General features: G+C 37.5%; 1 long non-coding RNA gene across 2 annotated transcripts in view; it reads left to right on the top strand.

Annotated features, from left to right (window-relative positions):
* Positions 1-3397, top strand: part of LOC122450908 — a 31476-nt gene extending 28079 nt beyond the window's left edge. For both annotated transcript variants that reach the window (XR_006272273.1, XR_006272274.1), the window contains one exon: positions 868-3397. This is a non-coding gene — a long non-coding RNA (uncharacterized LOC122450908). The remainder of the gene's footprint in view (positions 1-867) is intronic.
* Positions 3398-27645: the final 24248 nt, after the last annotated feature.

Genomic DNA, 27645 nt, shown 5'->3' with positions numbered 1-27645 from the left:
TTCCTTAAAATATAAGTACCCTAAGGATGGGGACCATATTTTGCCAAATGATTACAGTCTGTCTGACAATGGCTGCTCAAATTTTACTAAGTGGAAGAGCATGGGATACACGCTTTCAAAAGTTCTCAGTCTTTCTATCTATAATTGCTACATATTGAATTAAAAAAAAAAACTTATTTTGCATTGGGGTATAGCTGATTAACAATATTATGGTAGTTTCAGGTGAACAGGGAAGGAACTCAGCCATGTATATGCATTTATCCATTTTCCCCCAAACTCCCTTCCCATCCAGTCTGCCACATGACATTGGGCAGAGTTCCATGTGCTACACAGTAGGTCCTTGTTGGTTAGCCATTTAAAAAATAGCAGTTACACATTGAATTTTTAAATAGAGATACCTAATTTACATGACAAAGCCTCTATCAAGGCTATTTCTTTCACTTTCGCTCTCTCTGCCCCAATTTGCTCTTCCATCATTTTGCACTAGGCTTAAAGGTGAGGTTCCTTTTATGCCCCTGTTACATGGAAAGGTGCTCTGCTAAAGCCTTCTGCACAGCATGTCCTACAAGATGCCAGCTGATGGTGATCAGGACTGGATTCCCCTACCTTTGATGCATGGTCCAAATATGTTATGGGAATGGAAGTCAGAGACCCTGGCACAAAGGACTGCCTTTACAGCCTTCCCTGTGGCAGGGACGGCTAGGTCTGCATCACCATGTGTTATGTGATGATTCACTTCACCCCAATTTGCCCTTTGGGAACTGCTGTGAAAACTTCTTTTGTACAGTAAATCATGACAGCATTTGGCCTTCATTTGGGGGTGAATGCATGGTTTATATATTAAAGCCATTTCTTTTTTCCCTTTAGAAATACCATGTGGCATCAATTTGTTTGTAAGCACAAATCAAATGGCAGTTTGGGATCCTCCAGATGATGTAGAATATGCTGTTCTAAGTTTTTAAAGGTTATCAGAGCAACAAAAATCTAACCTAACTGAGAAGAATTAAGAGACGACTTGCATCCCCAAGAATACCTTCCTGTAACCACAGAGTTCCTCAGATGCTTGGAGAAAATCTGCTCTGAAACTTTAAAATTAGGGCAATAATAATATAAGTCACATATTAATATCCTATTTAAAAATATGTACATTTTCCGTGTGTGTGTATGTGTCTATCTGCAGGACTGAAGTCTAATTTTTCAATCCAACAAAGGTATATTTTGATTGATTGATTGATTGTTTGATTTGACTGCATTGGGTCTTAGTTGTGGCACATGAGATCTTTGCTGTGTCATGAGGGATTTTTTGTTGGGGCACACAGATTCTCTGGGCACATGGACTCAGTGATTATGGAGCACAGGCTTAGTTGCTTCATGGCATGTGGGATCTTAGCTCCCCAACCAGGGATCAAACCCATGTCCCCCGCACTGTAAGGTGGATTCTTAACCACTGTATCTCCAGGGAAGTTCCTATACTATGTACTGATCTTCAACCACAGGTGAGATTAGGGTATAAAACAAGAAACAGTGTCATTATTGTAACTTCAACTTTTCAGATATGTCAGAAATGGACAAATATGGTTATTCTCTGAGTAACAGCTCACTGATCTGCCTCCAGCCCCCCAGGGAATATCCCAGGCTCTGCACTATGGGCTTTGAAACCCATCCATCCAGACCTACTTGTGGCGCTTGTAGTTAATCTGTGGCCTGAAGCTTCACTTGCCCAGCAGTTCTATTTCCCAAAATAGGCTCAGGAAGTTTGTGACCATGTTTGGTTTGTTCCAAAGGGGCTGCCATATATTTAATGAGGTTGTGAACATACACTGAGATTTGTATATGGCTCATCAAATAAAATACATCTTCCACCCTCTTTTCACTTCAGTACGTGGTTTGGAGTGGGCTGTTTTACAAGCACATGTGTTTATCATATGACTTTACTTGGGGACAAACATCACTCGTTACATTTAGGATTCAGTTTCTGAGTAGCTGAACGCTCTGTCTCCTTCCTCTCTATTCAAGGAAAGAAATGTTAAGCTGGATAGTCCCTTTCTCTTACTCTTTACAGCTTTCTTTGGATGCAGAGGTGTTTTATTTAATTCAAATATGCCCTTTTTGCATGGTAGGGGAAGGAAAAAAACCCTGTGGCTTAAAGTCCCTTTTCACCCAGAAAGGCATATAATGAACGTCTTCCTGTGTGCAAGTGGGAATAGGGAATCTCTTATCAATTACATGCATTGATGAGAGCAATGTGTTTCCCTGGTTTGTGTGCCAGACTAGGAGCTCGAGACCTTGATCTCCCTCAGCTGCTCAACCTCTCCAGGACATTAGGCAAATCATTTACCTTCTAGGTCACTGGCTTCTTGTATTTTTCTACAAAATATCTGTCCCTCGCATACTAAAAGGAAGGATTGTGACTAATATTGATAATGGCTAAAAATGCATTTTGCTTTTTCTGAGTCTCTATGATAACATATAGAGTAACAGAGGTGGTCCTGTACTAAATGAACCTTGACAAGTGGATAAATGACTCACCCAGCATCTTCCGGTTTACTATATAATGTAATAAACCACATTCTGTGAATAAGCCAAATAGATAAAACATCCTTCATTTGATGATTCAGACCCAGTCCAATAAAGCAGAATATTTCGCAGAGTTTATTTCCTGTAATTGCAGGAGGTAAAATTGATTTCCCCATTTTCCCCCTCACTTTTTTTTTTTCTCTCCCAGTGTTTGCTACAGTTACTGATTGTGAAAGGAGACTTGAAATAGAATTTGTAAAAAATGAAATTTAAAACTTCACAAGTCTGATGGTGCTTCCTTTGGGAAAAAAATGTAGAGTTGCTAGTCTGTATGAAATTGTGATCGGGACTCTCCTTTAGAAGTTTACAAGAAAAGGGGAAATGTGTGAAAAGGAGACTGTACCATCCTGTCTTGAAGCAGAAGACTCATCTGGAAGCTCCTGGCATTCCTCAGTAAAATTCAAATGATATTGACAAGTTAATGTGGTCTCTTTGGCTTTTCCTTGGTCTGGGTCAAGAATTCAGCCAGTGCAGCCACTGCGTCCAGGGGGTGGGGCCGAGGATTTGGCTGGTGTTGCTGGCTGGGTGGGCGGGTAATTTACAGGAGCAAGGAAGTTGTGCTGAGAACAATGAGAGCCAGATATTCTTGATGCTTTTTTGTAAAATTGTATGTATTTCAAAATGAAAAGTAAAATAAAAGTTAATGTGATTAAGTATCTTAGTTTTACCAGATAAACTGGCTTATCTACATGGTTTATCTCATGTAGAACATTATATATATATGTGTGTATGTGTGTGTGTGTCTATACACACACATATATAATATATGTGTATGTGCCTACTATGTCACTTCAGTCTTGTCTGACTCTTTTTTGACTCCGTGGACTGTAGGCTGCCAGGCTCCTCTGTCCATAGGATTTTCCCAGGCAAGAATACTGGAGCAGGTTGCCATTTCCTCCTCCAGGGGATCTTCCTAACCCAGGGATCGAAACTGCATCTCCTGTGTTTCCTGCATTTGTGGCAGATTTTTCACCACTGAACCACCGGGGAGCCTATATATGTAGGCTATATATATACACACACATGTCTGTACATATATATGCTTTGTATTTCCTTTATGTATTTTAGATGTGCAAACATTCTTGAGTATATTCTTACTGTTCCAATTACTCTAAGATTCTGATACATTTCAGAACAAAAGAAAATACAAAGCACTTCAGCAAGACAATAAAAAAGAAAACTTTTGGATGTGTAAAAGATTTATTTCAAGTCTTAATAATTATATTTGATTGACATGAACTCTCAAGATGGATCTGAGTACTAAATTAGGATTAAGTGAAAAGAGAAATATATTTAAGTTTGTCCTGATTTTTGAAATATCACTCAATTAAACCTTTCTCTAATAAATATGCATTACATACATCTGCCTAAGAAAACATCTGATTTGTTTCCTGGCTATTAATGAATGCTTTATGTGACTATTTGCTCTTCTATGAAATAAAAACAGGCATTTCCCCAGCAACCCCACCTGTAGATATTGATATTTTTCTTTTGTTTTCCTGACTGAGGGTTTAATGCACACTCTATTTTTCTCTTTTAAGTGATTAGAAACAGATTTTGGAAACTTTGTAGGGAATATATTTTGGTTCACATTTTCCCCTCAAATTGATTTCATCTACTTAGAAACATAGCTAAAGTACTGCATCTAAGCTAGTTTTCCTTCTTAAAATTCAATTTTAAATAAACAAAGTGGTACCTAACAGGTTTCTGACGTGGTTCATGATACAGGATGCTCTTCACTTGGATTTAAAATAAAGTATTGCTGCCATTGGCTTGAAGCTTCTATTTTGAGAAGGAGGAAGGATGTTCTATTTTTTTAAAAATAGATAGAATGATCCTTAAAAACAGCACAACCTGTTTTTTGTCGAGATGTAAGCTCTGAACTGGAGCATTGCATGAACGCTGTGCTTAGTAGTCAGCAAAGATGCTACCGCTCTGCAAAACAGATAAAACCTTTCTATATAAGGAAGTTGAAAGAGTTTTTAAGGTACAGTTGTTTACAGGGTTGTTTTTCTCTGATGGCAAATTAATGACATGGTGAAAGCAGTGTTAGCATGAGGTATACACTCCAAAATATTCACCTTGGCATGGCATTGTGTGCAAAAGCAACTCTTAAGGCAAAAACACCTTTTGAAAACCCACTCTACGCCTTCCAACCTCATCTTCAATGACAATGTGGTTACTACAAAATAAAGGACTGTTATCTTCTCTTCATTCAGACCTATACAGTCGCTGAACACCCACCCCATAGCCCATCAAAGCCTAATGTAGTTAGTAGATTCAATGGGAGGGAAGGTAACAGGAGTGGCATAAAGCTAACTGGAAACAAATTTTATCAGACTACCCAGAAATATATTTTAAATCTGAAGACCGACCGAATTCTTTAGTTTGGATGTCAGACTAATTTATTTGTGCTTTTATTGTTTGAATAAAATAGAAATAGCTTTATTTCCCGTATTACCTGCTTACTCTGTCCTTTTAAAAATCTTACTATGGCTACCATAAAAAACTCTAAAAATAACAAATGTTGGGAGAGGATGTGGAGAAAAGGGAGCCCCTCTTACACGGTTGGTGGGAATGTAAATTGGGACAACCACTCTGGAGAACAGAATAGAATTTTCTCAAGAAACTAAGACGAGAACTACCATGTGACCCAGAAATTCCACTTCTGAAAAAAATGAAAACACTAATGTGAAAGGATACACGCATCCCAATATTCATAGCAGTGCTATTTACAATAGCCAAGATATGAAAGTGTCTATCAAGAGATGAAAAGATAAAGATGTGATATACAATAGAATATTTACTCAGCCATAAAACAAAAAATAAAGTTCTACCATTTGCAGCAATGGGGAAGGACCTAGAGATTATTATGCCTTGTGAAATAAGTCAGATAAAGACAAATATTACATGATACCACTTAAATGTGAAATCTAAAAAATGCAAGCAAATATGCATGCAAAATAGAAACAGACTCACAGATATAGAAAATAAATGTGGCTACCAATAAGGAGAGGGAACAGAGGGAGGGGCAAGATAGGGGTATGGGATAAAGAGACACAAACTATTATGTATCAAATACATAAACAAGAAGGACATATTGAACAGCACAGGGAATGGTACATTATCTTGTGATAACTTTCAATGGAGTATAATCTGTAAAATACTTAATCATTGTGTTGTGCACCTGAGACTAATATGATATTATAAATCAACTATACTTAAGTAAAAATCTGCTCAATGACAAAAAAGTTTAATAGCAAAATTTTTGGATTCAGAGCTATTACAAAATTTCTTCTGCAGGGTAGTCTCTCTGTAATAGTTCTGTGTGAAAAAAGACATTATATATGTATATATATATATATACACAAATATAAATGTAGTTCTGTATGTGTATATATAAAACAATATAAATTATAATACTCTGTAATGCAAATAAAAATATGACCATTTTATTATGAAATACTCTAATAGCAAGGAGTGATCTAATGATCTCTCCCCTAAATGTGCTCCCATATACTGTTTCATCAATAGGTTTGTTATTGTTACTATATACATGACTCTTATTTTGTAAGTATTTACTGAATGTAACTCAAGGGATTTTATTTATTTTTTTTTGAAGACTAAGAGTTTTCATGCAGGGTCTTCATACACGTCCAAGATCAGGAGTGGCAGCCGTGAGGAGATACCCCACATCCACGGTAAGGAGCAGTGGCTGTGCTTTGCTGGAGCAGCCGTGAAGAGATAGCCCATGTGCAAGGTAAGGGAAACCCCAGTAAGACGGTAGGCGCTGAGAGAGGGCATCAGAGGGCAAACAGATTGAAACCACAATCACAGAAGACTAGCCAGTCTGATCACATGGACCACAGCCTTGTCTAACTCAGTGAAACTAGGCCATGCTGTGTGGGGCCACCCAAGATGGACAGGTCATGGTGGAGAGGTCTGACAGACTGTGGTCCACTGGAGAAGGGAATGGCAAACCACTTCAGTGTTCTTGCCTTGAGAACCCCATGAGCAGTATGAAAAGGCAAAAAGGCCACTGAACTGAACTGAGCTGACTGAAGAGTTTTCGTGCAGTGTCTTCATAAAGCTATTCTTTAAGGCTCCCTCAAAGGATTAAAGTTTAGCTATTATTTTAGGTCACTCAAAGCCCTGGTGAGATCAGGCCACAGCCTGATTTTTGTAGAAAATTCCACTCTTGATTGATCACCTACTTAGGAATTTCTGGATGAAATCCCAAAGGATTTCTGTCAGGTTAGATTCCCTTACACAAAACATGGTCTTCCAATGGAGAACTTGGCAGGGCAGCTGGCCCTTCCAGTCTGGAGAATGGAAAAGGATGAGGAGGAAAGTGGCACTGATTTTCTTCATGGTAATAATGGCTTCTGCTGCCTTGACTCAGTGCCAAAGAGCCACACAGATACAGTAAGTCCCCAACGCATGAATAAGTTCCACTCTGAGAGGGTGTTTGTAAGTCCCCTCGTTCCTAAGTCCAACACATTTAACCCAGCTAACACAATCAGCTATGTAGTACAGTACAGTAACAGGTTTATGATACTTTTCTCACAAATAAAATACAAAAAGTGAACACAAAAAAATAAACATTTTTAATCTTACAGTGAAGTGAAAGTGAAGTGAAGTCGCTCAGTCGTGTCTGACTCTTTGCGACCCCATGGACCCACCAGGCTCCTCCATCCATGGGATTCTCCAGGCAAGAATACTGGAGTGGGTTGCCATTTACAGACCTTGAAAAGTATAGTAGTACCAACTACATCACCACTGCTTTTACACTTGCTTCTGGACATCCTGGGCTTGAAGTAAAGATACTGTAGTTCTGTGGTCCATACAATGTGTGTGCTCAGTCACTCAGTCATGTCTGACTCTTTGATACTCCATTGATAATAGCCCACTAACTTCCTCTGTCCATGAAATTTTCCAGGCAAGAATACTGGAGTGGGTTGCCATTTCTTCCTCCAAGGGATTTTCCTGACCCAGGGAACGAACCCACATCTCTTGTGTCTCCTGCATTGGCAGGCAGATTCTTTATCACTGATCAACCTAGGAAGCCCCACTCCATGCGTAGTGTACAGTCAATTACACAGGAACATAAACCCTTGTAGAGGATGCGTGCATGTGACAATGTAAAGAGTTGCGTCTGACCCTTTTCTGACCCCGTGGACTGTAGCCCGTCAGGCTCCTCTGTCCATGGAATTCTCCAGGCAAGAATACTGGAGTGGGTTACCATTCCCTTCTCCAGGGGATCTTCCCAAATCAGGGATCGAACCCAGGTCTTCCACATTGCAGGTGGATTCTTTACCATCTGAACCACCAGGGAAGCCCAAGAACACTGGAGTGGGTAGCCTATCCCTTCTCCAGGGGATCTTCCAGACCCAGGAATAGAATCAGGGTCTTCTGCATTGCTGGCAGATTCTTCACCAGCTGAGCTACAGGGAAGCCCCACTCCATACAGCAGTATGCAGTAAAGTACACAAGAGCTCAACCCCTCATAGAGGGTGCGTGCGTGTGACAGTGTACGCCAGACATATGAGCTGACTTACGTGATTGGACATGCAAACGTATGTTCCTGTCTTTAAATACCCACAGCTTGAAGGTTTGTATGTAAGCGACTTACTATATTCAAAGGAGTTGTGAACAATAGCAGAGGTCCTCTGTTTAGAGGAATCTCATTAAGATGGGAGAGGAGCATGTGAGAAGCAGGTGGCTCAGTCAACACTCTAAGTATGTAAGCCAGGGTGATGTATAAAGATAAAAGCCCCAAGGTCATATCAGTCCAGGTGGCACGCTGCCAAATGATATAAAGGCAACTGGAAAGCCAGTCACTTTCCTTGATGAACCTGTGTGCAACTAATGTGTCATCAAGGCAGTAAAAACTAAGCAAGCAGATAATAATTATAAGCAACAACAGAAAAACTTTTAAAGAAAGGTGGTGAATGTGGGTGTTGGGCATTTGGTCAGGTGTATGTGTGTATGGGTTAGTCGCTCAGTCGTGTCTGACTCTGCGACCCCATGGACTATAGCCCCCCAGGCTCTTCCATCCACGGGATTTTCCAGGCAAGAATATTAGAGTGGGTTGCCGTTTCTTTCTCCAGAGGATCTTCCAGGGATCCTGGATCTTTGATACCCAGGGATCGAACCTGAGTCTCCTGCATTGTAGGCAGCCTCTTTACTGAGTGAGCCACCAGGGAAACCTATTTGGTTAAGTAGATATTAGGAAAGCTGCATAGCCGCTATTGGGCTTCCCTGGTTGCTCAGAGGTAAAGAATCGCCGGCAATGCAGGAAACACGGGTTTGTTTCTCGGGTTGAGAAGATTTTCTGGAGAAGGAAATGACAACCTCTCTAGTATTCTTGTTTGGAAAACCCAATGGACATAGAAGCCTGGTGGACTATAGTTCATGGGGTCGTAAAAAGTTGGACACTACTTAACAACTAAACAGCAACAACATAGCTGCTATTGAGATTTATCATGCACATTAACATATTAATGAAATTGAGAATGCTCTTTAAATTTGTCCTGCATATTCCAAGCTTCTTTTACCACATAACCTTTTCTTTTTATATAAAGAGGAGTATCCAATAGAGCTATAATATATTAGGCAACACTGATATAAAATCATACAAATAGCACTATATAAGAAATACTAGGTGAATCTGTAAAGCCTGAAGGGATAAAGTCTGAAGTAAGCAAATGATAAGAATGGCCTGAATTCCAATTTTTTCATTATACACTGTGTGTCAGGCATGGTGAATATTTTTATAAATAATAAGTAACATATATTGAGCACTTACTATATGTCAGACATTATAAACAATTCATATTCATTATTTGATTCATATATATTAATCCCTATGAGGTGCAGGCCATTAATATCTCCACATTCTGCACAAGAAAGCGACACTTAAAGAGGATAAATAAGAAAATGAAGCTTAAGGAGGATAAACAGCATACCTTTAGTGAAAAAATAGCAACTTGATCCCAATGTATCAACCATATTTATAACTAACAATTATATAAGGTGTTAAGACCAATAATAATATTATGAACAAAGATTTAAAAAGTGAAGTTTTTCATTTAACTGATGGGAGGATTGTGTCACAGAGTTAACAGCTATAATTATACACGATGGAGAAAGGATAACAGAAATACCATCATATCTTCTGAAAGCAATTCACAGGAGAATTTGGGAAGGTTGCTTCCTTATTCATTTGGGAAGATTGTTATTATTCTTCAACTTGTAAGACAAACAAAACTAAACTAAACAGCTTTTGCTGTTATCGTCTGAAAAAAATAGACTATATTCAAAATAACTGTTGCCCGAACATGTCAAAATGATTGCATGCTTTTTTCAAATGTTGGCTCCTAATACAAAGCTTGTAAGGATTCAGTCCATTGGATGAGATGTTGTTTTTAGAAATGATCTGCCTTCTCTGTTCATTCATATCCAATTCGAGAAAGAGGAAATTATTCTGGAATCTTTTTTCTCATTATGGTCTTGATGTGAAATTCATTTCGTGGTTGCTAAGCATCTTGAAAATACAGTGGATGGTTGCAACTACATATTCTTCTCTGGTGGTTTCACTACAACTGCTCAAATAACAAATGATAAAATGTTTTAGATTGCCTGTTATTTATTTTGCTTGTCCTAATGTTGAATTTATTTAGAGTTTCCAGCAGAAATTGTGTTTTTTAAAGTATAAAAATAGTATTCTAAGATATTATAAAATGTGGCTACTTAAAAAATAAAACATAATCTATTAAATTTATAAACATGACTTGAATGTATAATAATAAAAAAACATAAAACATCATTTTTATAATATCTTTCTCCTCTATTTAATCTTTTCTGCCTCTATTACATAACATACCTTGAGGTAGGTAGAAATAAATTAACTATGTTTAGGTTACAATTTTAAAGAGGCCAGGATAGTAGAAAATAACATTTAAGCAGGAAATAGAACTGTGACTTCCAGATTTCCATTTTGAGGCCTTAGAGGCTAGGAAGTAGCTAAAATTAATGATTAGAATAACAGTGATAAATCATATCCATTCCAAAGAGAAGTTGATTTTTTTTTTCTGATTTAAGCAGCATTTCTTCTGAAGTTTAAAAGATTTTAAAAGCTACTTTACCTGGAAAAATATTTTTACTAGATGGCAACAATTTTACTCATACTTTTATAGCTTTCCATATCCAAATTGTGATTTGTCTTAAAGCAGAATTTAAAAGATAGGTCTTAGGGCATTATTTGCATTTTTATTGATATAAGAACATCTCTAGAATAATTTACTTCAGGCCTGTCTAGCATTAGCTTGGGTCTAGAGATCAGGGGTAAGATGGATGAGATGCTCCAGGTAAAGCTAGTTCTAAAAAGCGTTGGATCCTGAAATATTTCTCACTAGTTTTCAATTAAAACACTAAAGAACACGGTCCTGAGTAAATATACGCACTTTCAAACTCATGGTAAGCTAATTGCTCCTCGTACAGAAAATGTAACAATATTAGCAGCTGTCTGATAATGCAGTGACTTACATTCCCACAGAAAAGAAGATTCTGGCAATATCGGGCTGGAACATCGTGGCGTATGCAAATTCTCCTGGCAAGGATTCAAGCTGCAGACTGCCCAGCCCTCACTTGATCATCGTTTAGTCTGTTCAACACAAACAGTGAAGGTGTGACTTTCTGATTTACAGATGACCCCAGACTGAGAGACACAGAGGTAAAGACAGAGAGGGAGAATGAGAGTGCACATGATAATCCTGTTGGAAAGCTGAATCAGAACTAAAAAATATCAGAACTATTTTCTGAGTTAAATATAAAGGCTTGAGTGGAAGTTTGAAAAGGAAGTGTACATTGGAAGGTTGTAGGAAATTTACATAGAAGAGCATCATGGTAGAATGAATGAGGGGTTTTGTTGGCAGCAAATTCAATAAACCAGCAATAAAACGAGGGGATCCAGTTGCTTGTTTTTTCTGTTGCTGTTAATGTTTCATTTGTTTTGTTAATGCTGCTAATATCAATAGGAGTAGCATGCCAAGAGGAAAGAGGATGATGATCTCTCAGGAAAACACATTTAGTGTGTGGTATGCGGTTCTTGTCAGCACATGTTTATAGCAAGAAGTACACACTGGGGTCTATCAGGGAGAGATTACTAGCTTGGGGGAGGGTTCTAGAATCAATATTCTGTCAGTTTAAAAAGGCCAGATTTTGTTTAAGAAAACAAAAACTGGGGCTTCCATGGCAGTCCAGTGGTTAAAAGACTGTCTTCCAGTGCAGGAGCTGTAGGTTCAATTTCTGGTCGGGGAGCTAAGATCCGACATGCATCCCAGCCAAAGAAACCCAAACAGAAACAATATTGTAACAAATACAATAAAGACTTTAAATGGTCCATATAAAATAATTCTTAATAAATAAAACTGAAAAAGCAAAAACTGTGGATGTAATTGTCTCCAAATATACAAAAAAATTCTTCCTAGAGAAGAAGGTAAGCACATTTCTTATAGTGCTTTAAAAATCTGTAGGAATAATAGCCAACATTATACAGAAGGACATTTGACACACTCCCTAGTTTTTTTCCCTAATTATCATTGCTAGTCATCAATGGAAGGGTTTGCCTTACAAGAAGGATATAGACTTTGCATTACTAGACATATTCAATATAAACTTTACAATTTTGTTCCATTGTTTAAAAACTGAACTCCTTTCTAAGACGATATAGTTTGAAAGTGGCTCCCCAGGTGACTCGTTGGTAAAGTATCCACCTGCCAATGCAGGAGACGCAAGAGAGGTAGGTTTGATCCCTGAGTCAGGAGGATCCTCTGGAGTAGGAAATGACCCTCCCCTCCAGTATTCTTGGGGAATCCCGTGGACAGAGGACCCTGGCAGGCTACAGTCCATAGGGTCGCAAAGAGTCAGACACGATTGAGCATGCACACACACTGCAAACAGTTTGAAAATGGAAAGCCACATACAACATAACTGAAGTAGGACTACAGAGAGGCAGGCTACAGTGCTGCTCTGCTTTTCCTTATGTGGATGTAACGACAGTTTTGAGAGGAAAGATGCAATAGTCTAGTCTCAGGGAGGTTCTGTGTGATGAAATGCCTGAAGTTGGATTCCCTGCTTTGGTTACATAAAGTAAGATTTAATAAATCTTTATCATCTGGGAGGTTGCACCTGTTATCATGACCTAGGGAAGGCTATGTATCTCACTCTCTAGGTAGAACTTTCTGTTATAAGTATCTGACATGGAAACTCTCTCAAGTGTCATTATTGGCTATATTTTTAAAATTTATTTTTGTTCTATTTTATAAAGTCTGTGGTCTTACTTTTAGTGAAAAAGCAGCTTTTGGAGGTTATCAGAAATATCTTTTATTTACAGTATTTCAAGGCCATTATTGTCGCTGGATTTTCATACTCTTTGATTACTGCATCTTCCTTCATTTCATATTAGCTTGATGACTGTATTCTAAGTCTTCACAGCTATGTATATTTTAGCAGTAAATGCAACGTCTTATCTTACCGGATTCCACTAACATTAGGTTGAAAAACCCTAGGAATTCTGTTTCAATCGTGTCATGTCTAATGATGACCTACTCAGCCTTTGAAAACATCATTCAATTACTCATTGCAGCATTGATTTTTCTCATGTTTCTCCTCATGGCATTTAAATGGTTCTCACATCTTTTCTTTTACTACTGCAGAGGAGTGTTGTATGATGGCAGAAATATTTTGCTTCCCAGATTCATAATGCTACTCTCTACTTTAAATCCTTTTGGAAACAAATTAGGGTATCAGTATATAAATGATGCCACATTTATTATTAATGGAAATTACTGTCTTCATAAAAATAGTATATGAAAAGCTTTTTTGTTGAAAAATATTTCAAATGCCTTTGTACAATAAAAAAAGATTACCAATGCTCTGTATCAAGAATACAATGTTCCTCAAACAACTTTTCTGCAGAAGTATAATGATTAATGGGAAAACAATAAATCCAAGTAATCTCAATATCTAACCTTAAAAATAGAAATGATGTATCAGTTTCTTAAGACTAAATTTTATTCATGCACATTGTATTTATTAAAGCCATTTTGGAATAGAAATTCTTTGTAACTAAGAGCAAATTCATTTACTCACAACAACTATATATTTTTTACCTGAATGCTGCATTATACGCTTCTAGAATCTAGTTTTTCTTCACTTCAATTCAGTTCAGTTCAGTTCAGTTCAGTCTCTCAGTCGTGTCCGACTCTTTGTGATCCCATGAATCGCAGCACACCAGGCCTCCCTGTCCATCACCAACTTCCGGAGTCCACACAAACCCATGCCCATCGAATTGGTGATGCCATCCAGCCATCTCATCTTCTGTCGTCCCCTTCTCCTCCTGCCCCCAATCCCTCCCAGCATCAGGGTTTTTTCCAATGAGTCAACTCTTCACATGAGGTGGCCAAAGTACTGGAGTTTCAGCTTCAGCATCAGTCCTTCCAGTGAACACCCAGGACTGATTTCCTTTAGGATGGACTGGATGGATCTCCTTGCAGTCCAAGGGACTCTCAAGAGTCTTCTGCAACACCACAGTTCAAAAGCATCAATTTTTCGGCGCTCAGCTTTCTTCACTTAAGTAGAGGCAAATCTGTTTTTTCCCCAGAGCATTATCAATTTTCTCCTATCCCTTTTTAGCACACCTTCATTTTACATGAGACATGCACCTAAATACTTTCCGTTCTGCATTACAAAAACTTCCAGAAAGGGCATTTAAAAAATTACACTGGCCCATTTAACTTCATCCCCACCGATTGTAAGAAATTACACAAAAAGCTATAGCTGTTACCCTGGAAAAAGGCGAAACACTTAACTCACTAGATCTGGTTTCATAAATATTACAACTTTTAAATACTTTTAAAAACACTTTTAAAAATACTTTTTAAAAACATTGCTAGAACATTTATTCCATCTCCTTTGTAGGAATATTTTGTCTGCCTTTCTAAACTAGGTTTTATATCATCTCATTTTCAATGTCTCAGTTGAAGGAGCTTTCATAAGACTTTAAAAGACATCCTGATTTGAATTACTCTTGCCCAGAAAATTATTTCTGATGTTTAACTTATATTCTCCTTTATTCAATTGTAGCTCTTCAGACTATTTTAGAAAATTAATTTTTCTCATAATTCCTCCCTTAAATCATTCTAGGTAATCTCAATATTTCATCTTTCTTAACACCACACAGTGCTGTTTAAATTTGCAGACTATCTGAAGGTGACTACTATTTCCTTTAATTTTTCATTTTTGATGAAATGATTCAGATGTTCTCATTTAACTTATATCTAAATCTCATAAAAAGGAAAGAAGAATCCCTTAGGACCTCTAGAATTTGTAAATTTCCTTGATTATTTAATGTTTCTATTTGGTGTCTAAAACATCTTAGAATATTGTGCTCAAAACGGAGTGGTGGCTCTTCTCTAAGCCTGATCCAAAAATAGAAAATCGAATAACACCCTTTAACCTTCCCTCTTTCTCCGCCACCTCACACTCTCATTCTCACATAAATCTAGGTGTTTGTAACTCCAAAATGTAATCTGAATCCACTCCTATCTTTTCATCTTGATTGACACCACTGGTGCAGGCCACCGCTGTTTCTTGTTTGAATTTTCACATTAGTTTCCTATCTGGTCTCCTTGTTTTCATTCTCACACTCTTCCTAATTTATTTTTGTAACTCATGACTCAGGTTATGTCACTACCCATGTTAAATCACCCCAAAACCTTCCCTTTGCACCTAGAATAAAACCTGAATTGCTTGGTTTACCAGCTCATGCCTATCTTTCCAACCTCATTCAACATCACAATCACATTATCCCCAGCATCCCCTTCCCCACAACTCATCCACCAAGAACAGTGTAGAGTGTTCTTCTCCAGCCAAACACTTTCCACATCAGCGTCTTGTTCTTTCTGTCCTTCATGCCTAGATTTCTTTCCCTACAATCTTTACATGGCTGACCTTTTCTTCTTCTTTGGGTCTCAGCTTAAAGGTACATACTAGGGAGTTCTTCCCTATCCACCATAACAAAAGTTAACCTGTCTCTCTTATTATTATACCCTTATTTCATTATAATACCTCTCACAATCTAGAATTACCTAGTGTAATTTCATTATCTCATTTCTTTTTGCCACTCTCAGTAGAATATAAGTTTCAGTGTCAAAACCAGCCATTTGTTAAAAATCACTAGCTCCTTTTAGTAGGAAATTATATTTAGAGACCAAGATCTGTGTGCCATGGTTATTGGAGTATCATTATTTCCAGTCCTTCTCAGGGGCTAAAGCCAGTGTGTATATTCTTTGTTGGACTTTGCTGGTAGCTCAGATGGTAAAGAGTCTGCCTGTAATGTGGGAGACCCAGGTTGGATCCATGTGTCAGGAAGAACCCCTCCCGACACAGAAGGGAGAAGGAAATGGCAACTCACTCCACTGTCCTTGTCTGGAAAATCCCATGCACCAAGGAGCCTGGCAGGCTCCATGGGGTGTCAAAACAGTCAGACATGACTGAGCGACTAACACTTTCATTTTCACTTGTTGAAAACTATGACCAGTGTTCTTCAAAAGTGTCAAGATCATCTATGACAAATAATGACTAAGGAAATATTCCAGATTAAAGGAGATAAAAAAGACATCGTTTCTAAAGGTAGTGTGTTCTTTTAAAATGGATCCTGTATAAAAGCTTATAGTTTTCATACAAAGGTTTTTTTTTTTTTTCCCCCCAGAATTGATACAGTTTGAATGTGGACTGTGGATTAGATAACAATATTGTCAGTCAGTTCTGTTCAGTCACTCAGTCATGTGCAACTCTTTGTGACCCCAAGGACTGCAGCACGCCAGGCTTCCCCGTTCTTCACCAACTCCCGGAGTTTACTCAAACTCATGTCCGTTGAGTCGGTGATGCCATCCAACCATCTCATCCTCTGTCGTCCCCTTCTCCTCCCACCTTCAATCTTTCCCAGAATCAGGGTCTTTTCCAATGAGTCAGTTCTTTGCATCAGGTGGACAAAGTATTGTAGTTTCAACTTCAACATCAGTCCTTCCAATGAATATTTAGGACTGATCTCCTTTAGGATGGACTGGTTGGATCTCCTTGCAGTCCAAGGGACTCTCAAGAGTCTTCTCCAACACAACAGTTCAAAAGGATCAATCCTTCAGCACTCAGCTTTCTCTATAGTCCAACTCTCTTATCCACACATGACTACTGTAAAAACCATAGCTTTGACTAGACGGACCTTTGTTGGCATACATGTTAAATATCTTGATTTTGTGCCATGGCTATGCATGAGAATGTCTGTGTTCTTGGGAAATATACATGGAAACATTAGGGATAAAATATCATCACGTCTGCTTCTCACTCAAAAAAAATGTGCCCATATCTCACTCTTCTTTCTTCCCCCTGCATCTCTCATTTATTAATTGAGAGAATTAGAGAAAGGGAATAAATTACTAACAAAAGGGGAAAATGGTAAATAATTACATCTGAATAAAGGGTATAGGAGAGCTCTTGGTTTCACATCCTTTTCAATACGTTTATATGAAAATAGGACTTCCCAGGTGGCTCTAGTTTAAAGAACCCACCTGCCAATGTAGGAGACATAAAAGACTTGGGTTCGATTCCTGGGTTGGGAAGATCCCCTGAGGGGGCCATGGTAACCCACTCCAGTATTCTTGTCTGGAGAATCCCATGGGCAGAGGAGCCTGGTGGGCTACAGAGTCGGACATGACTGAAGCGACTTAGCATGTACACATGTGAAAATAAAAATTTACAAGAAATTTTTAAAATACTCCATATGGTTGCATATTTTTTATATTTTCTATTTACATTGCCTGGAATGATTGAGGTTTGAGACTGCATCTTTGTCCTTTATGAAGTAAAAGTTAAATCACATAAATAGCAGCATGTACAACATGCAAAACTGAACTTTTCTCTGAGGACAAGTGAAAATAAGATTTGCTAATGCTATGTTTTAATAATTAAATGGATTTTATGAATGCTTTACTCAACTATTAGTAACTCATCAGGTACAAAACCACACAGAAGAATACTGACGCTTAGTTTTATTTCTTTTCTTTTACAAAGAGAAAATCTTCTAAACAGCTTAAACTTGCCTAAAGCAATTTCAAGATGACCCAGCTCTCCCCAAGTGACTTCTCAAATTCTTAAGCTATTATCCTTTTGTTCAAACCCCTTTTCTAACTTTTCCCCAATTATAACAGCCATATAATTGCCAAGCTAAGATTCCTATAGACTATCTCTATCAAAGGATCAGGATAGGGAATGATAAACCTCTTAACAAAAACTTAATTCTGATTCTTTCCCCAGATTAAGGTTTCTTAGCAACCCATGAAACATTTTATCTGCTGATTCTATCATTTTGAGCACTTTGTTGAACCCTTGAATTGACCTTATACCTGTGTGTTTCCCCTCTTGTTGGTTTTGTTGGTCCAGGTTACATAAAATGAGGTTGGCAAACAAAAAGCAGTGTGACCACACATGTCTAAATGTATTTAGCCTTTAACACGACAATGGATTGTTTACAAACTTATGAACCAGAATCTTTATTTCTATTCTTTGTCTTCTGGGAATTACAGATGCAGCTCTGCTCAATGGGTGGCAGCGATGAGGAACAGAAGCCTGGTTTTAGCTAAAACAAGGATTTGAGATGAAAGAAGGGTCAAAGATGAATGCAGCCTGAGTTGCTCTAGCTGGGGCAGCCTGAGCAGTGAAGCATGCATTTCAGTCTAACTTTCAAGAGAATGTTCCTACGCCAAGATGAGAATGTTACACTCTGCCAAGATGGGTGACTAATTCTCAGAGCATCCAACTTCTCTAAACAAATTCAATTCTGGATTTGAGTGCTGGGAATACTGACTGATGGCATCAAAGCAGCACTGCCGATGGTATTAAGAAATTGCTTGTGATACACACAGCCTCGTTCACATTACTTTCTTCCTAGTGACTTTTATTTGTGAGTGAGTGTGGGACTTTTGCATCCTCTTTCTCTCTATCTCTTCTCATTCAAAGTGACCCCATCTACTCCTGTGGTCTTAAGTAGCCATCCATCCTCTGGACAGTCTCAGTTTGTGTTTTTTTTTGTTTGTTTGTTTGTTTTCCCCTGTAGCTCAGACCACTCCAGACTTGAATTCCAAACTCTGATGCAGAAAACTTCTCATAGTTTCCTGGTGGATATATGTAAAATGCATCCAAAACTCAGTATGCCTAAAACAAACTCCTGATTTCAACTCTGTTTCCTTTCACAGGTTCCCAGCTTTAGTAATGGGTAACTCCACTCTTCCTGTTATACCCAGGACAAACTCATTCGTGTCGATTTTCTTTTCCTTACATCCCACATGTAATACCATTGCAAACCGAATTCAACAATACAGTTGTAATTATCCTCCCCTTTGTATGTTGCCTACCCAAAAGAGTAAGCCTTAACTAAAACATCTCTGGCCCTCCTATCCACCTTGTTGTGGAATGTGAACTCAGGATCTTTCTGCTCCATCACCTTGGCCACATCTCCCTAAATTAATTTTTTTTAAAGTGCTCAACATCTGAAGAAAGTTTTTGTCAAACCCAGTACTCCAAGACTAAATAGAGAGAAATAAAATAAAATGTAATGATCTGGCAGTAAACAGGTCTTGTTTCATTCTTATTTCAACTTGACTGGCTGTGCCACTTTGGGTAGGTTTCTTAACTTCTCTGATTTTCAATTTTCTTATCTCAAAGTGTGATGAAGAACATCGCGCTTCTATTGGTGTTGTCTGGGTTAAATTAAAAACACATGTAGAATACTTAGCACACTCATCGTCACGTAGTCAGTGTTCCATAAGTGTTAGCCACCATTACTAATAAAGTTTCCTCACTCAAAAACCCTTTTTCAATTTTAAAAGCTCAATGAAAATTTCAAAGTCCATTGAAAATTTAGCTTGAAAGACTTTGAAGAGTGTACTCAGGATATTTACTACCAATATTTTTTCTTCTGCCTATCATTTGCCAAACTGTCACTAAGATTTCTCAAAAATACACTTCAATGGTTTCTATATTGAAGGCAATTTATTTGACTGGCAGCATGATAGAGGAACTATTAGTAAAATACGTTTTACCAATTTTACAACTCTCTCTGGTAGCATGATATCAGGATTTGATACTGTGATCTTAAATAACAAAGCCAACCTTTGGAAAACTGTAAATTAGAAATTGTTTAATTTACTTTCTTTTCACTAAATCCCTATTCCAGCCTTAGACAGAGCCGCAGTCTTGTGGTTTTGGATATGATAGCCACTATCACATGTGGCTTATATAGGCTCAAATTAAAATTAATTAAAATTAAAAAAAATTTTTTAAATTAAAATTCAGTCCCTCAGTTGGACTCACCACATTTCAAGTGCTGAAAAGTCATGGGACTAGTGGCTATTGTACTGGAGAATGTGCAAATAAAGCATGTTCTGTTGGCCAGTGCTGTATAAAACTCATATAACTTGTATTCTTCCTTGGACTGGCACCATCAAAACTGCTTCCTATTCCATGTCATCACTCTAATGCCTTTTTTCTCTGAGATTTCTCTGTCCTTTGTCTTGTACTATCAGCTAATGGAAAGTCAGGTGCTGAAGTGCTAACAGGAGAGAACTCTGGGATCATTTCCAGCTTAAGGACTGGCTAACCTTTCATCTTCTGCTTTTCAGAGTGAGGTTCTAGGATAACTGCTATCATAGTTAACTGGGATGGCTATTTACATTTTGTATTCTTGGGCCCCTCATAAGATCTTCTGAATCTGCATTTTAATCCAGCTTCCTCATTCTCTATTATGAAATGTTGATGTTTGAGAACCTTTGCTGAGAAGAACAACCACTATTTGTATTCAGTTACCAAGAACCTCGTAGCTAGATGGTAATCTGCATAGGTGTAGGGAGCAATGCCAAGTTCAAAGTATCAGGAGAGCTATTTTTGGAGGATTGGTTTTGTTGCTCTTCAAACCATACAGTAAAAAGCCATCTGCACATAGGCTCATTGTGGACTAATTGACTGACATGACTCAGTGTAATAAAGCCCACTTACCTACTCAGAGAATTTTCAAAACATTGTTCTTGACATGAAACATTTTCCTTATTAATGTTTTGCAATCATGTTTACTTTTTTGCTTTCATTTTATTTTATTATTATTTTACTGTGTTATAATTGATAAAATCAAAACATTTAAAGTGAACAGTGTAATGATTTGGTATATGTATATATTGTGAAAGGGGAAAACATGTTCACTTTTGTAATTTGGTTTTATTTTGTTTTATAATTTAATTTTAAGTTATTTAAAAATTTCCCCTTAGAAGGAAGGATTGCATTTATAAATAATTTTTTAAAGTAAAATTAATGAAAATGAAAAAAACTGAGAAAGACAAACAAAAATAGACATTAAATAAAATTGAAAAGTGTTTTATTGACTAGACAAAGAAGTCAAGACCAGAAGCAAAACTAAACAGTGGAAAATCTTCTCTGGCAAGTCTCATCAAAGTAAAAAGAGTGTGTTATTAAATAATACTAAAAATAAGGAAGAAAAATATGTACGTGGATACAGACGATATTTAGATGACTAAAAATAAGACAATCTGGTGGAAAAATGAGCAAAGTTTCATTTTACAAGTTACGTATAAAAATCTTAAGCAGAGTTTTGTTTTACCAATTATGAAACTTATAATGAAGTTATAATGATAAAAACAGTGCAATTTGCCACAAATAGACTAGAAGAATTGAATAGAGAACTTAGAAATAAGCCTTCAAAGATGAGAGAGCTCCCACCAGGACAAAGGTGGTATAGAATTAGGGAAAATATGGTGTGGAAACAGGTGACTATCTACCTGGAAAAATGTAACATGTGATCCCTAATTTGAACCACAATATAATTCCAGATGAATTAAAACCTTAAGGATAAAAAATCAAGTCAGTAAAACAAAAAAGAAACTAGAAGCTGTTAGAAGAACTACTGTATTTTCTCTTCACCAAATCTATCAATCAACTTGTCTATCTCTGAATCCTATATCCTGGCCATGTGGATAAACTTTTCTTTCGTCAAAGTCCAAGTTAATTGTTCACTGGATCCCCCCTCCTCCTGCTACTCAAATCTGAGTCTCTTTTTTCTTTCCTATCACACTAATTTCTCACCACTGTGATGAGATACAACATGCGTGTTGCAGTCAATGCGGTCGCAGAGTCGGACGAGACTGAACAGCAAGAAAAAGAAAACTACCCTAGATCTCCTGCTCCCCTCCAGCTTGCTTTCTTTCTTTCTTTCTTTAAAGCAAAATCCATCAAGCATTGTCTCCACTTACTCCCCTCGCATTCTCTCCCCAAACTCTCCACTCAGATATTTATTCCCATTTCTTTGGAAGCTGCTCTTGACAAGATCACCAGAGACTTCCATCTTGTCTAGTTCAAGGGCACTCCTCAGACCCTTTGCTCTGTTCTCTCAGCAGGATTTGACATAAATGGATCACTTTTTACATTGTATAACACTTCCTCTACCTGGCTCCAGAAGTAGATTTACCTTGGAAGAATAAAGCTTAAACTGTAAAGAACTATGCATTTATAACTTCTTTTAAAAAAAGAGTTAAACACACAAATCAATAGATTTCTGATTATCCATGAGTAAACAATAAGAAAAGGTAATTAAAATAATGAAAAATATAAAATACATTGAAAATGCTAAATCTATACATATTAAAAATGTCATTATTGAAAGATAAAAGAACAAAAACCTTAATAAATGAACAGTCATACCCCATTCTTAAAAGGTAAGACATAATAGTGTAGAAATGCTAATTTTTCCGAATGTTATTACCCCATAAATTCTAACTAGTGAGTTGAGTCTCAGTTTATCTTGAAAAAGAGTCAAGGAAATTTTGTAATATAATTATAATGAAAAGAAATTTGTTTTGTCAGACATCAAAATATATTCTAAGCAACAGTAGTTAAAGGCAAAAGAGACCCAGAAACACATGCAATTCTACATGAAAATTCACTATCTAATAAAAGTGGTGTTTTAAATCAGTGGAAGGGAAAAATCCTTGCAAAAATAGTATGATGATAATTAGCTATTTATTTGGGAACAGACAGAATTAGAATATTATGTTACATCACGTTTTTTAAAAGTCTGCAAGAAATAAAATTACAAAAATACTTAAAAATTAGGGAATGAGAACTTTCTGAGTATAATGTGAATGTCAGGAAAGCAGAAGAGAAAACAATATTGACAAATTGTTAAAACTGAAAAGTATCCACTCTGCAAAATATTCTATAAATAAAATATAAAAAGGAAATTGAAAAAACTTATCTTAGATGCATAAATATCCATATATTAATTTTTATGTTTATTTAAATATCTAATACATGTTTAATTTTAATACTTATAGGTTTGTAAAATAATGAGCTAGATAATATCAATTATAAATTTTAAGTTGATAAAGTATATTGTATATATATTTAATAAATTGTTACTATCTCTTATAAAGAAATAGCTCCTATCTACAGATTAACAAAATATATAAAGATGAGGAAAATAGAAGCAATTCACTACAGAGAGATAGAAAAGGTTGAAAGAACATGAAAAAAACCTTTAAACTCACTAATGACAGATATATGTTCATAAAACAATAGAAGGTAACTTTAATGTACATTAAATTGACAAAAAATTAAAACTTAAAATATAGAATGTTAAGAATAAAATTATGTTTAATAATAAAGACCATTAAGAGACCCTCAAAACTACAACCATTTAAAGTATTCAATCCATTGGTAGAGTAATTTCACTTCTAGAAATCCTACAGGTAGCAATACACAATGCAACCATTTCTGCAAAAGCAAAAAATAGAGACAATCTAAATGTTTATCAATAAGGGAATGGATAAATAAAAAATTGTGGGTTCATCATGAAATACTGTATAACTATGAAAAAGAATATACTATCATGAAAAGTCTCCATAATTGTTGTTTGAAAAACCAGTGAATAGAAAAAAAAAAGCATGGGTAATCACATTTCCATTATTAAAATTGAGCCTAACAAAATACATCCCCCCCCCCCCACTCTACTTCAAAATTTGGAGATTATCCTAGTGGGCATCTTAGATATGTTGGAAGCATTCAGTTATTTATTTTGTGTCTGAAATTAAATCAGATTCAAGACCCCATCCTATTTGTTTTATAAAGAATTCAACTGCAGGTGTGTTGATTGAGTCCATTCCATGCTCACTGGTTACTACTTGACGCTGGGCAGAAGATCTAATCTTCAACCCATCATCCTCAACACTGACCATCTATTTTCCAACTCAGGAATGAACATTTGAAATCTGATTTCTTCTGTTTACCTGGCACATGTAGAGTAGAGGAATTCTTACAGAATTACAAGTATGGAGCCCTTGTTTAAAGCCCTGCTTTCTTATGAAAGTCATGCAATTAAGCTGAGAAACCTTGGCACCGAGGGTGTTGAATTTGAACACTAGTAGTCTCCCTCCTCACTCTCACAAATTCCCCGATTTTCATTCTTTAGTTTGGGGTAAAGTTGTTCTCTCTCCTTTAATGGACCTTAAAATTTCTCCCCTTTTCTCTAGCTTTTTTCCAAAGGTACCTAGATAACCTATTTTCTTTCTTTTTTATAGCCACATCTTCTGACATGTGGGATCTAAACTTCCCCTACCAGGGATCAAACCCATGCCCCCTGCAGCAGAAGTGCAGAGTCTAAACCCCTAGACTGCCAGGAAAGTCCCCATGTGTGTGTGTGCTGAGTTGCTCAGTCGTGTCCAACTCTTATGTGAGCCCATGGACAGTAGGCCACCAGGCTCCTATGTCCATGGGATTTTCCAGGCAAGAATACCAGAAGGGGTTGCCACTTCCTTCTTCAGGGATTCTTTCCAACCCAGGGATCAAAACCAAGTCTCTTGCACCTCCTGCATTGGCAAGTATATTCTTTTTTTTTTTTTTTTTAAGCAGGTCGTCTACGAATGGTTTAGCACCAGGTTCCCCACTAACGTGTGGTGCGTGACGGGCGAGGGGGCGGCCGCCTTTCCGGCCGCGCCCAAGTATATTCTTTATCACTGTGCCACCTGAGAAGCCAGGGAAGTCCCTAGATAACCTTTTATATGGGTTAACATTACTATAAAAGACTGAAGAAAATGGTCTTGTAGCCACTTCTGCTTTTATGCTTGCCCCTCCACCCTCAACAAAAAAGAAATACTGAACAAAAATCATGTAATACACGCATCAGTCAGTTCAGTCGCTCAGTCATATCCAACTCTTTGCGACCCTATGGACTGCAGCATGCCAGGCTTCCCTGTCCATCACCAACTCCCAGAGTGTGCTCAAACTCATGTCCATCAAGTCGGTGATACCATCCAACCATCGCATCCTCTGACATCCCCTTCTCCTCCTGCCTTCAGTCTTGCCCAGCATCGGGGTATTTTCCAATGAGTTAGTTCTTTGCATCAGGTGGACAAAGTATTTTGAGCTTCAGTTTCAACATCAGTCCTTCCAATGAATATTCAGTACTGATTTACTTTAGGATTGACTGGTTGGATCTCCTTACAGTCCAAGGGACTCTCAAGAATCTTCTCCAACACCATAGTTCAAAAGGATCAATTCTTCAGTGCTTACCTTTCTTTATAGTCCAACTCTCACATCCATACATGACTACTGGAAAAACCATAGCTTTGACTAGATGGACCTTTGTTGGTAAAGTAATGTCTCTGCTTTTTAATATGCTATCTAGGTTTGTCATACTTTTACTTCCAAGGAGCAAGTATCTTTTAATTTCATGGGTGCTGTCACCATCTGCAGCGATTTTGGAGCCCCCCAAAATAAAGTCTGATACTGTTTCCATTGTTTCCCCACCTATTTCCCATGAAGTGATGGGACTGGATGCCATGATCTTAGTTTTCTGAATGTTGAGTTTTAAGCTAGCTTTTTCACTCTCCTCTCTCACTTTCATCAAGAGACTGTTTAGTTCTTCACTTTCTGCCAGAAGGGTGGTATCATCTGCATATCTGAGGTTATTGATATTTCACCCAGCAATCTTGATTCTAGCTTGTGTTTCATCCAGCCCAGCATTTCTCATGATGTACTCTGCATATAAGTTAAATAATCAGGGTGACAATATATAGCCTTGATGTACTCTTTTGCAGATAAGGTAGCCTGGTATTCCCATCTCTTGAAGAATTTCCCACAGTTTGTTGTGATCCACACAGTCAAAGGCATTGGTGTAGTCAATAAAGCAGAAGTAAATGTTTTTCTGGAACTCCTTGCTTTTTCAATGGCCCAACAGATGTTGGCAATTTGATCTCTGGTTCCTCTGCCTTTTCTAAACCCAGCTTGAACATCTGGAAGTTCACAGTTCATGTACTGTTGAAGCCTGGCTTGGAGAATTTTGAGCATTACTTTGCTAGCATGTGAGATGAGTGCAATTGTGCAGTAGTTTGAACATTCTTTGGCATTGCCTGTCTTGGGGACTGGAATGAAAACTGACCTTTTCCTATCCTGTGGCCCCTGCTGAGTTTTCCAAATTTGCTGGCATATTGAGGGCAGCACTTTCACAGCATCATCTTTTAGGATTTGAAATAGATCAATGGAATTCCATCACCTCCACTAGCTTTGTTCCTAGTGATGTTTCCTAAGGCCCACTTGACTTCACATTCTCGTATGTCTGGCCCTAGGTGAGTGATCACACCATCGTGCTTATCTGGGTCATGAAGATCTTTTTTGTGTAGTTCTTCTGTGTATTCTTGCCACCTCTTCTTAATATCTTCTGCTTCTGTTAGGTCCATACCATTTCTGTCCTTTATTGTGCCCATCTTTGCATGAAATATTCCCTTAGAAGCATTTAGGAAAATTAGGTATCTCTAATTTTCTTGACGAGATCTCTAGTCTTTCCCATTCTATTGTTTTCCTCTTATTTCTTTGCATTGATCTCTGGGGAAGGCTTTCTTATCTCTCCTTGCTATTCTTTGGAACTTTGCATTCAAAAGGGTATATCTTTCCTTTTCTCCTTTGCCTTTCATGTCTCTTCTCTCAGCTGTTTGTAAGGCCTCCTCAGACAACCATTTTGCCTTTTTGCATTTCTTTTCCTTGGGGATGGTCTTGATCACCACCTTCTGTACAATGTCATGAACTTCCATCCATAGTTCTTCAGGCACCCTGTCTAGCAGATCTAATCCCTTAAATCTATTTGTCACTTCCATTGTATAATTGTAAAGGATTTGATGTAGGTCATACCTAAATAGTCTAGTGGTTTTCCCTACTTTCTTCAATTTAAGTCTGAATTTGGCAATAAAGAGTTCATGATCTCAGCCACAGTCAGCTCCTAGTCTTGTTTTTGCTGACTGTACAGAGCTTCTCCATCTTTGGCTGCAGAGAGTATAATCACTCTGATTTTGGTATTGACCTTCTGTTGATGTCCATGTGTAGCGTCTTCTCTTGTGTTGTGGGAAGAGGGTGTTTGCTATGACCAGTGTATTCTTTTGGCAAATTCTGTTAGTCTTTGCCCTGCTTCATTTTGTAGTCCAAGGACAAATTTGCCTGTTACTCCAGGTCTCTCTTGACTTCCTACTTTTCCATTCCAGTCCCCTATGATGAAAAGGACATCTTTTTTGAGTGTTAGTTCTAGAACGTCCTGTAGGTCTTCATAGAACCGTTCACGTTCAGCTTCTTCAGTGTTACTGGTCGGGGCATAGACTTGGATTACTGTGATATTGAATGGTTTGCCTTGGAAACAAACAGAGAGTATTCTGTCATTTTTGAGACTGCACCCATAAACTGCATTTTGGACTCTTTTGTTGACTAAGATTGCTACTCCATTTCTTCTAAAGTATTGTTGCCCAGAGTAGTATTTATAATGGTCATCTGAGTTAAATTCACCCATTCCAGTCCATTTTAGTTCACTGATTCCTAAAATGTTGATGTTCACTCTTGTCATCTCCTGTTTGACCACTTTCAATGTACCTTGATTCATGGACCTAACATTCCAGATTCCTATGCAAT

This window comes from Cervus canadensis, chromosome 12 (genome assembly GCF_019320065.1).
Source record: "Cervus canadensis isolate Bull #8, Minnesota chromosome 12, ASM1932006v1, whole genome shotgun sequence".
NCBI classification, from domain to species: Eukaryota; Metazoa; Chordata; class Mammalia; order Artiodactyla; family Cervidae; genus Cervus; species Cervus canadensis.
Note: the sequence above shows the minus strand (reverse complement) of the source record. Positions and strands in the feature narration are given on the sequence as shown.